The sequence below is a fragment of the Mycetomoellerius zeteki genome, unplaced genomic scaffold (assembly GCF_001594055.1).
Source record: "Mycetomoellerius zeteki isolate Tzet28-1 unplaced genomic scaffold, Tzet1.0 scaffold73, whole genome shotgun sequence".
NCBI classification, from domain to species: Eukaryota; Metazoa; Arthropoda; class Insecta; order Hymenoptera; family Formicidae; genus Mycetomoellerius; species Mycetomoellerius zeteki.
In genome coordinates this window covers 1,019,360-1,034,447 of record NW_017257753.1, presented here as the reverse complement: position 1 = coordinate 1,034,447, position 15,088 = coordinate 1,019,360, and the positions used below count along the sequence as shown (strand labels likewise).

Genomic DNA, 15,088 nt, shown 5'->3' with positions numbered 1-15,088 from the left:
TCTTTCCCTCTTCCTATTTCTCCATCTCTCCTCCCTGGTCTCTTTTCCGATTCCTCTCTCCTCGCTTCGCTATCACTCCAGCCAGCGTCCGCCGGGAGTACCACACCACCGACATGGTCGTGTCGCGTCGCACGGCACCGATGTTTCACACGCCATACGGGCTTTGTAACTGGCGAGCTGTCGCGTGTACTTTACGCCAGACTTGTACATGTGTTCGTCGAGTGCGTGAACGTATGTATGGTACGCACGCACGCCCACGAATGCGAGTTCACGAGTCGAGCTCGTAAAGCGCCAACGATGCGCGGGAGGCGTCGTTGTCAAAGGCGCTCGCTTTATTTACGAGGCAGGAACTCGTTACGTTCACGTAGCGTAACACACTTCACCAGCACGCCGGACTCTGAATCGAAGTTAGAGTAAACTCGGCGGAGTCTCCGTTGCTTTCAGCACGCATTTCCGTACACTTTCCGCGTGGAAAGTGAGACGAGCGTCACTAGGAGCCGCTTTAATTATAATAATGAGTTTTTTTTTAATTTCATCTTTCCAGGAATATTTTGTATGTTCATTTTGCGAAAGAAAAAGGAGAAAGAGAAATGTAGTACAGCTGCTTTGCCGTCCACATGACGACTCGCTCGATTAACGGAGCGCACGCGGTAACCCGTAGGTCAAAATTTTATGAATGCAAATTAGATTATAAATAGATTCATGGATTTCGATGCAAATAGGATTAAGCATTCGCAGTTAAGCATTATGAATGACGCACAGAATGTGATTGTTTTTGTTTTCCTATAATTGTCATATAATTCCATTAGCAGGGTTGTCACAAAATTGGAAATCAGGTAATTGTCAGGGAAATTTAAAACGATTATAATTATAATTAATGAAAATTACAATTCTTGGCTTTAAACAAATTTTATATACGTACATCACATCTACACAATTTTGTATACTATTAACTTTTAACAATTAAAAATGCAAGTGTTAGCAACATTACTAATAGTAATTTACATTGTTATGTTAAATTGATTTCTCAACATAATATTTAACGGTTTCCAAATAGGACGAAAATACAAAAAAATGTTTATTATTGAAAAGGAAAATCATAAAAAATATTTTGTCTGGAAATCAAGGAAGAGTTACGAAATTTTTAGGCTGAGTTTTTATAACAATCCTGATTAGTAAGTATGAAAAGTATTTTCATACTTTGACGGTACAACAAAATTGTTTTCAGATTTACTTATCTAATATTTTAAAAATTTAATGACAGATATATCTAGCTAAATTTTTAAAACATTGAGTAGCATAAATCTGCTTTGAAACTTTGCACAATGCGCCAATGAAGCAAGGTGTGTTTCTTGCAAAAATATATACCATATGTACCTAGCTTTCTCTCGCGCACTTCCGTAGTTATTTATCGTTTCAAATCGTGTGAAAAAATTATTTAAAATAATGAAGGAAACGCGGATTTACTTTAACTAATTATATCCGGTTATTCTTCGAGGATGAATATTTCAAGGAAATGTTTCTCTTCTATCCATATTTTCTGCGAAGATATGATAAAGATATGACAAAGATATGATAAAGAGTATATTGTTGTCTTACTTCAAAAATAATATAATTAAAAAATGTGATTCTCGAATTATTACCATAAAATACCATGAATAAGTTACCATAAAATACCATGAATAAGTTACCATAAAATACCACGAATGAGTTAGGTAGAAATACTCTATCCATCATCAAAAGTAAACTAACTTAACAGTCTGTCCACCAGATCACACTTGTCGTTCTTAAGGTTTCCAGAGAGATAACACCTTTGTAGTGCCTTCTACAAGAGTGACACATTTTGAGTTGTCTTTTTTTGTAAATAAAAAAAATGTTCTCTACAAAGAAGAAATTATTTTATTTTAGTCATTTTCACCTGATCCAAGTGAATATAAACTGTTACTGATATATTTCGAATTATGTCATTTTTTAGAATTATTTCGGATTTGTAATTTCGTTTGGTGTCACAACTAAAAAAATGATGGTTTTTTTAAGTTTTTTAAATTTGTAAAACTAAAATGACAAAGATAATACATTTTTCTAAGAGTATATTCTTTTTGCCAATACCATTTGATTAGTAAACAATTTTCTGTTAAGTTGAAAAATAGTTTTTTCCTTTTTCTAAAAAAAAAAATTTAATTTTTTTACTCGTGTTACTTTTGAAATAAAAGAACGGTATCGTTTTATTTAAATCTGTATCATTTCGAGTTCAATTTCGAATTTGCAGTTAAATCAAACTTGACATTCTTTGATCTTTAGCCGGTTTAAACAGGGGAATCTCAAGAGTTTCTACTGGCCCTGGATGGGAAACCGAAGTCGTCCTTGCGGTTAATCGCGCGCACCGATTATGGTTATACGGCCATGTGCATGCACAACGAACTGTTCAGTCAGCACGAAATCAGGTACGCGACCGCAAAACGCAATCAGCGTCGCTTACGATGTCGTACATACGACGGTTACGAGCTCAGCGTGCATTCGTTACAATTATAAATAATGCCGTGTCGATTCTTGCATTCGTTTTGCATGCAATAAAGCGAGCCGCAATTAACATAACGCGATCCGGTACGCGGTCCATAATGAATTTGTCGATTGTTGCGCATTTGCTTTATTAATACGTGCCATTAATATTCGTGCGGCGAATCGACTTGCGCGTCGCCACACATAGATTTAATTAATAATATGTCGCTCAATAAATTGGCGTCATTTTTCGCAAGTGGAGTCGATATTAAAATACACGAGCTTTAACCTGATAATTGCAAAAACGGTACCAGTTATCGATCATTTCGTTTTATGACTTTAAGCTTTTTACGTTATGATACGTTTTATGTCGCGGTATTATATTATCGGTACTTACGCCATATTCTTGAACGCGGATAACTGCAAGCTCGATATCCGGGGGAGTTTCAGCGTCTCCTATATAGGATCGCCAATAGTTACAACGAGACCAACGCTTAGCCAATGTTACGACTGTCAACTGACGGTCAAGATTCCGTCAACCAGTACTGGACCATCACTGGCAAATGACTAGTTAAAATGACTAGGCCAGTTATACCTGAATTATAGCAATCAGTATACTGATATGGCCCAATATTGGTCCAATTATAAAATCCTATATGGGCTCTTTCAGGTGAGTGTAGAGCGAAGTGGAAGGGAGGTGAGGGTACTCTCGTAAAAGAATTTACATTCCGCGGAGACGAATAATTGCGGAGACGTCAGACGCGGGAGTGGGAGCGCGGGACGAAATTGAAATAATAAAAATTGTGGCGTTTACACAGTGCGATACCATAGGATTTATCGCGACGTTAAAGCGGTGGCATCGATTTTTCCGTATAACATGCCGCGCGAGAGTTTTTCGATGGCGCGCGCTTTAACGAGCATGTTTTCGCCCATATACCCGTCGTGAAACGTTACAGCTCGGGTTTTATGGCAAAGCAACACGGTGGTTTTCAAAATGGCCGGGTTCACTCGTGTCACCGGCTGTGTGGTGGATGTGCCCCCCCCCTCTCCCCTGCCCCTCACCTTCTGCTCCCGTTCACTGCTCCTCCCCCTTTCCTCTTGATTGCTGATCGATAACGCGTATGACAGGGTCGCGACGCCGCTCTGTCTTTCTCTTTCCGGCCTCTCCGCGGGGATTAGGGTAAATGGATTTGAAATTAGAGCGCGTGCGATATCGCGTTTTACCGCGCGATTAATTCGATCGCGGTCGTTCAAGCGGACGAATCGATTTCTCGATCTTTTCCTGCTCAGATTGGTTGAGTGCCTTTGAAGCAAATCGCTCTTCAAAAATTTTCAGATTATTAATGCTTAACTGATCGCGCAGCGTTATAAAATGTAATTGCAAAGAAAATGTTATCAACTGAAAAGATATTAATAAATAACAATAACTGAGGGGAATTGTAACATTAATATAATAGATATGATTATAACGTGAATATTAATTTATAAATTACATAATACGCGTATATATGTCGCAATGTAATTAATTTATTAAATGTATTAAATATATGAAATTCATTACATGTATAATTGGGTTCATGCAGTGCGTGTAATTAAGTTTTTAATTATCTTTTTATATTTAACATTTTAAAGAAATTAATTTTTTTTCCACGCATAGTTAAAGTTGAAAACCAACTATTAATACCGAAAATATTCAATATTAGCAACGATGTATCAATATTATTGAAGCACACCTATCGGCAATATGATCTGCGTGACTGGTCGGAAATAATATTTGGCGGCTCGAATCAGCCTCGGCAAATATTTGTGCGACAGTTTTGTGAGCTTAAATACGATTCATTAGGAGCGTTTGTATAGCATGAGGTGATCCCAGCTGCTCAAATATCAGAACGATAAGAGGTCTGCAATTATCAATGCACACAGAACCCACGCGTACCGCTGCGTAAGCGTAAAATGAAATCATTCGAGTTGTTACTTTTGTCACCGGGAATAAATTATCGGTTGGACGAGCGCAGATATTCATCGGAATTCACGATATCGCCTGTCTCTTTAAGGAACGCGGCGTATACATGTTTCTCTGTGTTTTGTATCATCAGTAATACATATTTGTCTGCTCGTTATCAGAAGGCGCCAATAAAATAGTTTCCTTATCTTAAAATAATAATTAAGGCATTAATTACGTAGTAAATATTTTATACACTTGTTAAGTGCCTTGTATACTCATAAGAGAAAGTTTTCGCATTAAAAGCAATTTTAAGATTTATCTTGGGACGTATAACGTTCCAATAAGTATAGAAAAATTTATATGATCGTTTTTCTTGTCACTCTAAATACTGATACAAGATATTTTCCGATTTTTGCTATGTAAATTGCAACTTGTAGTTGTAGAATGTTGAGTTACATTAACGAGAATCTGCAGCATTCGAAGTTACGATTAATTGAGATGAAACGCTTCTGCAATCGCTCTTGGAAATGTAGTCTCATCGGTCTTTTCGAAATAACTATATGTCATTGCCTTTTTCATATTTCAAAGTAAAATAATAATTTCTCCTCGGAAAGAACGATTTTTCTAGAATATCTAACAATTTAATTAGATCCAGATAGAAGATTAATTAGATACAGATCTATATAAAAGTAATTTTGTTAGATTATTAAAATAATTATGTATAAGGACGCTCAAGCTGGTTGAATATTATAATTTTTTACAACATTGTACATCATGCTTGAGCATTATACATAATTTTGATGGTTCAATGACATTATTTTTAGATCCGTTTCTAGCTAAATCTTTAGAGACTTAAGCAAAATTCTTTCTGTATAAATTAATATTTTTGACTAGTATTAAATGAGAATCAATCGAGAAAGGTTTATCATAAATAAGCGAAGTTCACATTCGGTTAAAATGAGTCTTGTTATCTAATATTTTTGTGTGAATTTTATAATTTGCTTGAACTGGAAATTATAAAATTCACACAAAAATATTATTAGTCACAAATATTATTATAATATATATTTATAAAAATATAAAGATCCACTTTGACTGAATATTCCTTTGCTTATTTCTGACTAGTAATACTAGTACAGTAACTACATGGTAATACAACGCGTTACATAACGCAAGTTTAATCTGTAATATTATTATTGTTTTCTCTTTTTCTTTCTCTCTCTCTCTCCCTCTCCCTCTCTAAAAGAGTATTATTTTTGGAAAATAGAACTTCTTGAAAAATCAATGTGCATGAAGAGTTCGGAGAGTACTATTCTAACTTGATATCAGAAAACAAAGAATGATCATAGTGTACAACCTTTAATTTAGAAACCTTAACTAATCCTTTAATTTAGAATCCTTAACTTGGCGTAATGAAGCGATGCAAGAAGTGAGGCGCTATAAGGTTTAATCTGGCATAAATGATCGGGAGTATTTTACGTTTTCTTTCGCCACTATATCGCGCGCGCAAATTGCGCTCCTAGCCGAGCGAAGCGACCGCGCCTAATCGATACTGGTTAATGGTAGACAAGCGAGTGGATCGTGATTCCGGGGCGCTCGTTAAGCAATAAGCTGAGAAAACATAATTAAAGGGCGCTTAGAGGAACGAGCGAACCTGATTTTTCTCTTGTATCGACACCATCGAGCCGATCGATTATCGAAACCGACCAAGTACTCTGAAGTTGCCAACATTGCGCCGGGGTTGACCTGATGAGATATAATCGGTTTGTAGAGAGCGGTTGGAGGAGCATAACTTTGCGTATTAAACGAGTTATACCTGAAATGATTCTTCTATAGGTACAAAATATACTTCTTAAAACATCTTTTATATACTTCCTAAAATTATGTATTAAATATATTACATTCAGTCCCATAAAGAGCGTATAAATCATATTTGTAAGAAAGTTTATGAGAATTAAAAAAAAGTATATATCATTTTAAAGTACATAAAATGGTCTATTTTGTCATTTATATACCTAATATGTCATTCAGTCTATATTGTTCTTTATTATTGTTCAGTTGACAATGTCTCGGCATGCTTTCTATTAGTTTTTCAACGTAGCTGAGGAAAAGCAATCTTATATGCCGGAGTTCATAGTATAATTGCTTCATAGAATTTACATGTAGAAAAATACATACTGTACGCAAAGTAATATATAATTACTTCAAATATTTAAAAAATTCATATATTTGTAAATCTATTATAAGTTGATCACAAGCATCAAATTTATTCAAAATATATTCTGAATTCTAGAGAGTTTAATATCTCTATCAAGATTATTAAATTAGATCAAATTCGATTTGCTTAATCTTCTGAGGACCGGCACGTTTTTGATCGATTTTTTTATTTTAAGGGCTAGAACTTTTTTGTCAATATCATGGGATTAAGTGATGAAAAAGGTGGCACCCCCCCATTGTCAAGTCCCTAAAGGGGCCTCCGGTCCTCCAGAAGTTAATATATAAAATTGCTTCTTCGATCAGTTTTATATAATAATATTCTTCAAAAAAATTATTTTTTATATTGAATACATGTTAATGAGCTTTTCTAAAATTTGTGATAAGTATATTTTAAGATCATTATTAAAAAAATATTCTATTGCTGAGAAAAATTATTACTCAGTTTCTTCCTTCTAAGTATACTTAAAATATTAAAAGGAAGAAAATAAATTAAGTAATCATTTTTCTTAGCAATAAAATAATATTTTACTGTGTATACGTTTTCCCTGAAGCTACCTCTTTATAAACGCTCAATTTTTTTCAATTAGATTATCATCAGAAGATTGTACCATCCAGTCCAAGGTTGTGATGCCATTTTCAAGCTTCCAGGCAACTAATTGTCAGGAATGAACAATGGAGACTGAATGATATATTAAGTAATGATAAAAATAAATCATTGAATGTACTTCAAAATGGTATATATTTTTTTAGTTCTCATAAATCTTCTTGCAGATATGATGTATTTTGTAGAAGAGAGAAACTGTAAACTTTGGAGAGAATGTTTTTAAATTAAAAGAAAATTAAGTTTAGACTTTTTTATTACTTGGTTCTATCAATTAAGCGCTAGAAATAAATTCTGTAACTCCTTTTCAAAGAAATTAAATGTGATATTTTTGACAGAAAATTTTAGAAATATCCGTGGAAGAGACCCTTTTTGGTGTCTATTATTAAAATAAATTTATGTTGCGTTTTGATTTTATTATAACAATGTTAAAAATATAATAAGAAGTGTATGCGTTATATACTGTACGCGGTAATCATTAGTAATCGAGTTGAGTTATGTCACGACACGAAATGCGGCGCGAGATATTTGAAGAAGTGATTTGAAGGGCAGACTTTTGCGTGACGTTGTACCTTTCATCGATCACCATCGACAAGCGCGTCGGTCTTTATGGCTCTAAGGACCCGGGGATATTATTTCGGGCCCCTGTCACACAAAGGGATTCCCTTGAAATAGAACACCCAAATACGACCCTTAGATCTAAAGATACGAGAAAATATTTGAGTTAAAATTTCAACAATCTCGAAGAACAAGAATGTCATAAAATAATTTTTTTCTAAGTTATTAGAATTTTGTCAAGTGGAATCGTATTTCACTTGACAGAAATAGAAAGCTAGTTTCCTAAAAAATTTTTTAGCATAATGTCATTCAAATTTTCTCTAACATATGACATATTTTTCTCCAACATATTTTTTCATTATTTCAATCCAATTTAAAAATCGCTTTAAAGTAAGGAAGGGAAAATCTCTCGGTGACATTATAGAGAAAAAGTCACGTATCACGCGCATGTAGATTACCGTAAAAAATCGCGTCATCTAAGCATACATTTAGAGCGAGAATGTGGTCACATCGATCAGCACCGGTGCCTTTTTAACCGTTCTTTTCACCACACTTGGCACAAATGCGACAAATCGTCCGTCAAACGAGATTAAATGCTGTCGCGTGGACGATCACGTAAGCGGTTCCAGCCTCGATTCTGAAGGTTGAAAATGTGATTCAATGATATACCTACTTAAAAGTCGGGCATTCATAGTTTACCGCTTGAGTTTGCTGCTTTATTTTTATTGATATTAAATATCGATCAGAATGACAAGAGAGAAGCGTAAATGGAATTGTTAATTAATAACATTTATTTTTAATTATTGGTATTTATTAATATTTTAATTTTATGTTACATAAGAGATAAAAGTTATATTTAAGAACAATTTGATTATGAAATATAATGTTTTTGTCGCATATAATAACTTTTTACTCAATTTTTTGTATACCTACATATCGATTTTGAATGTTAATTATCAGTATTTTATTTTTATTTAAGTTTTGATTTTGTGTGTCAGAACTGTTGATGCTGGCATCAAAAGACTTCACGGCTATTTGTCGGCTATTCGTCGTCGTTGACTGTTGTAAACGAGCTTTCGAACGCCCTCCGAAGACCTCTCTACCTCTCTTCTCCATCCGATTGCGAAGATCCATCGTTCGCTACCGATGAAGCTGCCATCGATTGTCACGACCGGACGATTATTACCCTCGACATATTGTGTCCGTGTATCAGGTCCACCACAGCGATCAATTTCACGGGAACCGACGTTTGTCCGCCGTCACACATCTCGTCCTCGATTTATAACCCCGATCTTTTATTCCAATCTCCGAGATGCATTTGAGTTGCCAAATGCGGCTTACGAGAGAGTTCGCTCGGAATGTTCAATTAAGGATGATATTGTTGGAAGAAATTCGCTTGAAGATTTTTGCTATTTTCAGTCTTTTATAATTTGATAAATTTCTTTTACTAAAAAAAGAATAAATTTCTAAAGGAATTTTATGACTCAGAAATCTCATTTTGACGCGTTGCGTTGTCGAACATAGTGTTGATTTAATCTTAGCTTTTTTCAAATTTTGACACAAAAGTGACATAGATTGAACAGAAAAATATTTACAAAACATCTGAAAATTTGGAGAGCTGTTTGTATAAGTTAGACCGACGCACTCGACGAAGCTACATATATTTCCTTTCCCTCAGAGGAAAAATAAAATATTAGGCGAGAATGTGTGCGTCGGATCGAGCTTCGGAAATCCGGTCACCGGGGAAATTCCCGGCAATACTTTTCTCCATGTGCCAACTATCGAACTCATGGAAAATAGTCCAATTGATACTGCAAAGGTGAACTTGTGTCGAAACGATAAAACAGTGTGAAAGGGAGAGGAGGAAGAGGAGATGGTAGTTCATTCGAGGTGCGTGCGAGGAGGTGAGCGTATCGCGGAGAGCGGTCGTTTTGTATCACGTGAATCGCAGAGACGAGACGAGACGAGAGACAAGCACAAGTTAGGCGAGTTTGGGGATTGCTGTGCGCGCGCAAGGGGGAATCGTCGTGGCATGAATAATGTATCGTGAATATTGTAGCCGGTCTCGGGACAGCTGCTGTCAGTAGCCAATTACAGGCGGCTTATAAAACAAATAAATCGATCGGCCGAGTGATTGCGCATAAATTAAGAGCGCGGCCTTTGCTCGACCTAGCCGGCTCTCTAGAAGTCGAACGAATATCGTTGATATCGTAGTCGTCGTCTTCTTGAATGCTCGGATGTATCGAGTGGATTGAATCACGCGGAAAAATCTCGTTGAACGTTGGTTAAGTCGAAGGACGTCATTCAGTTCAATTAAGTTCGTCGAGGAAATCGATTAATTATCCAAGGCTGTCAGGTGACGATTTATGGCACTTTGCAGAAAATCGCGATTTACGTACTTTCTTGCTAGTTCTGCGAGAATTTTAATCTTTTACTCTTGCAAATCCAGTTATGTTTATCTATTAAAGTATCGCGTATATTAACATATTTAAAATATCTGTCGCATATATTTTATTCTAAATCTTTCTATTTTAACAAGACGTTGAATAATTCAATAATTTATTATTTTCTTATTTATGTGTATATATATGCTATATTATTTTTATTACAACATAAATTTAAGCTTCAAGGCTTCTTATTGTTAGACAAGGCATTATGCTGCTACTTCATCTGTTGAAGTGCATCTTTTTACCTTCTTTATTTTTTACTGTACATTGATGCATGCTTTCCTTGTTATTTTGCATTTCAAAATAAATATTGTTATTATTAATTCTAATAATAAGTAAAGAATTTAAAGTGCAAAAATTGTGCGCTTGCAAATTCAGTTTAAAAAAATGAAACAACTGCATGGACCCGCAAATAGCTAATCAAGTTCGAAGTGTCGCGATTTACACGTCCACAAAGGTATTCGTTTCCCAGTATTGAGCTTCAGCGACAAACCCGCATGAAAAAAGGGCGTTGTTATAACACGTGGCCGGGAAATAAATGTCGTAGTAACGAGAATCCAATAATGTCGCTCCCATTAAACGTCAACGGTATGTAATTACTCGGAGGCTCGTTGCAACAAAAATCAATCGTTCTCGCGCAGCGAGAGCAAAGTGACTGTGCACGTGAGAGAATAGATTGAATTTCTGAAGCAGAGCTCACTATTAGAGCTAATGCCTTATTCCTAATCGATACCAGTGAGTCTCTATACATACAGGAAAATACATATATTTACATATTAATTATTTGTTTTCAATAGTTCATATATCCACAAATCTATCATAAGTTTATGACAATTTAATTTAAAATATATTCTGAATTTAAATAAGTTTAATACTTCAATTAAGATTATTAAATTAAATCAAATTCAGTTTTATTATGTAAAGTCGTTTCTTCGATAAAATTTAATAATATGTAATAATATTGTTCAAAAGAAAATAAATTCTTGTTTTAAGTATACATGATAATGTGATGAGTAGATATGAGTTTTTCTCAAATTTATAATAAATATATTTTAAGATTATTATCAAGAAAATATTCTTTGTTAAAAATAACTGTTACTTAAAACAAAAAAGTAAACATTTTTCTAACAGTAGAATGGTATTGAAATTTTAGATAATAATTTTGGTAGATTTAAATTCGATTTAGTAATAAACAAAAATGATATACGTGATATTTCTTTATTGATGTCTGGCTTTTGGTTTTATAATATAATTTAATTAAAACTTATTCTTTTTGATACAATAAAAAGTATAAATCTGAACGAATTAGCGTTAATGAAAGTACGTCTGCAATGCGAGATTAAAATATCCTTTGTTTTCTCTCGTTGAAAAAAATTACATGTTTAGTTTTCAAAACACAGTACGCAACACACGCGTATCACATTTGTCTTTTCGTGATGAAATATTGCAAGATACTCGAGGAATATACGAGCGAACGATTTATGTCGAAGCTTAAATTTCTATTTACTGGAAAAATCTCGTTAAGCTTGAAGAATATTTAGCTTACGAATAAAAGAAGTCATTTTAGAGACGTTTCACCAGTATTCTGGTACGCTCATAAATACCGCTGTAAAAAGACGGAGAAGTATTCTTCGACGAGTTTCCATTGCCGGATGCAGCTTTGTGTTTTGCGCTCGGAACGGCATCTCTGCTTGTCGTACAATTTTTACATCCTATGCTACCAGGTCGCGTCGGTGTGCGGTAAGACAAATATGTGTGTGAGTACCAGTATCGCGTATATATTCAGGTATCACGTACGAAAGTAATTTGGCGGCAAATAGTGGCCGATTTCCGAGAAGCTACAACCTCACAAATGGCGATTCTATTTCGCTTGGATTCCATCGTCGTAATTAAAGCTCGCTCGACGTTCATGACGTTGTAAGTTGCCGTGAAAATGCCAGTAGGAAGGACGATTCACAACACCATGTACACACTGATATAGTCAAGTTTAGGATTCACATCATGCGGGAAATGAGCCGCTGCATTTTTATATAATTAAATATAGTGCATTTCTATTCGGCGATATATTTTCTTTATATATTCAATAAAGTTAAAATATAATAAGTTACAAAATATAATAAGTATTTTAAATACTTTGTTACTATTCTCATCATGTTTGACTTCTACAAGTGCTAGTTTGAATTATCTTTATATTCTAAATTTACAAGTTGGAAAATTATTTTGACGTAGCTTCGTAGCTAATTACACATTATGTGAGACGATCGTTAAATTTGATCTGCGACTCGAGTTACCACAGATAGAATAAAGACACAGAATTATTAATCATATGACATGCGCGCTCGCATGTCTCGCGAATAAATTCATACGCCAGGTAGCAAGCCATGGTAACAAGTTTATGTGAACGTTCTCGTACCACTGCCTGATCATGCTGTCTTCCAAATATGGCTACAACTGAAGTTTGTGAACACTTTGCATGCAATACGTGAGGCGCAAACTGGTCGCGACCTGTATTCCCAATTTATTCGTGCTAAAGTTCGCAAACAGCTTGTGGACAGCCGACGAGCAGTTACAAAGTTGTTTCCATCGCTTGTTGATATATAGAGCTTTCAGTCCAAACTTCAAAATCCAGGATTGTGTCGCCAACTTTAATTGTCGGCCTCGAAACATCTATTATTAATTTCGTGTTTTAGATTTTAAATAAAGTTCAAAATTAAAGATTAATTGAAAAACTAAATACTGCTTTAAATTAAAGAAAAGAAATTAGAAAGAGTGGAGAAGTATAATTTGAAATGTTTTGTTTTCATAATGGAAAGGAAAAAATTTGTAAAGAAGATATATTAACTGTCTTAATATGAATTTCGAATTTTGTGTTCACAGATGAGATATTGGCGAAGATGAAACAATCTCCGGAGCGAAAAGGATGAAGCTTCTTCATTTAAAGATCAGATTCAGAATGTCAAAGGATAGCGCACCGTCATTTCCTCAACCAAAGGCAAGGAAATTAAGTCGCGAGTTTAAGGTAAGCAAATATTTTCGCGGTTGCATATCTAAAATTTATGCAATCTCAAATTAGTCCTATTAAATTTCTTTAAATATCGCGAGGGAGATATTTACGTAAATTTTTCCATCCCATGGAATATGTTTCCAAAATAAATAATTTCGAAGGTATTATTCTTTACATGGACACTGAATTATTTACTCTTTAAAAACTTTGGAATAGAATCTGATTCTAAAAAATGACATATGATTTGGAATGTTGAAAAAAATGGCTCACTTGTCAATTTTTAAAAAAAGAGTGAGATTTCACTCTTTAGAGTCAGATTCCACTCCAAAAATTGTACAAAGTAACTGATATCTCTCTCTCTCTCTCTCCAATAGAATATTACTTGCACTTCTCGATTAACTGTAATATAAAATAAATAACTTCTGAATTATTTGCAATTGGTTTTCTACTAATTGAAATGCTTGATTTTTATGAAAATTCTACAATTAATTTTTTATTGATTTTTATGAGAAATCGTAATTAATAAATAATCTTTAAGAAAGAATTATGAATTACTAAAAGAGTGCTTATCTATTACTTTCTTATCTGTTAAGAAATTAAGAAATTAGAGAAATGATAAAAAAATATAAAGATTTTCTCTCTCTGCTTTCATTTAACCAGCATTTTTATAAGAATCTATTTTTGAGCTCGCATGTATCATGAAGATGAAATTTCTTGCCAAACAATTCTTTGCAAGAAATAATTTATGTAACCGATGCTTCGATGTTATTCGTGTTGACGGTTCCGCTATTAACTTGCTAGACAATGGAGCGATTTAACAGGACCTCGTCGCGATTCGCGGAAGAAATCAACGCGTTAAAAGTTCTCTCAATGGCCGGGAGCTTCTTTCCTTCTTTTCTATGCCACGGCAATTTTCATTCTTCCAACTACGTTGCACGGTAAGATCTTTAATGGCTTCTACGCGGTAGGAAACCTTCGTCGGGCGCAGCGCACAGGGAAGGCTCTACGAGATAGAGTTGCCAGATGTCCTGTATATACATGGATTGTCCTATATTTTAGCTTGACTTTCAACGTCTTACTCGAGTTCGTTGAGAAACGCAATTGTCGCGTACTTTAAAGTTTTGCCATTTAATTAAAGTACAACGAGGACATGTGAATATTTTTGGAGTATACATATAGAGTGGGACATTTTAATCGCCCCAGGCGAATATCTCAGAAACTAAGAGAGATACAAGAAAAAGTTTTATATGAAAGTTGTAGGTTTTCTTGGGGGAAAGAAGGTGGACATAACGGATTTTGGATAGGGGGCACTACTAAGATCAGATCAGGGTCAACATGAATTTTTTAAATGGAACCTCCAATTTTTTATTGCATATTCTTGTAGCACATCTCGAGAGCTTTCCAAAACGCTATAATAAAATATTTTTTCATGAAGTACTTTTCGAGTTATAAGTCTTGAATGTTATAGTTTCACCAGCAATAACATTACCCAAGCAATAACAATAACAATCTCCAATGACCTTGATCTTGACAAATGTTATCCAGGTCGTGATTTCGAACAACATTTAAAAGGTTTTAGCCGTCGGTCGGACACCTTGGGTAATTGATATGTACACGTTCTTTAAAGTATCTCGCAAAAAACGAAAAAAATTATCGATCTGCATATTTCTTACGTTATTTTGTACCTGTCTTCGAAATTAAAGCACAACGTCTGTTGCATTCGACGAACGGCATCGATCTTTGAAGGAGAACGATCGCTTCCGAACAATTTATTTCCAGTTATATCCGAGCAAGGTTATTACAAGCGAGTCGAGGGC

General features: G+C 34.7%; 1 protein-coding gene across 1 annotated transcript in view; it reads left to right on the top strand.

The window, feature by feature from the left end:
• Positions 1 to 15,088, top strand: part of LOC108729325 (uncharacterized protein DDB_G0271670-like) — a 107,381-nt gene that overhangs the window by 30,358 nt on the left and 61,935 nt on the right. Inside the window, exon 2 of the mRNA XM_018458384.1 lies at positions 13,145 to 13,286. The gene's annotated coding sequence lies outside the window, so the exon portion shown is untranslated. The remainder of the gene's footprint in view (positions 1 to 13,144; positions 13,287 to 15,088) is intronic.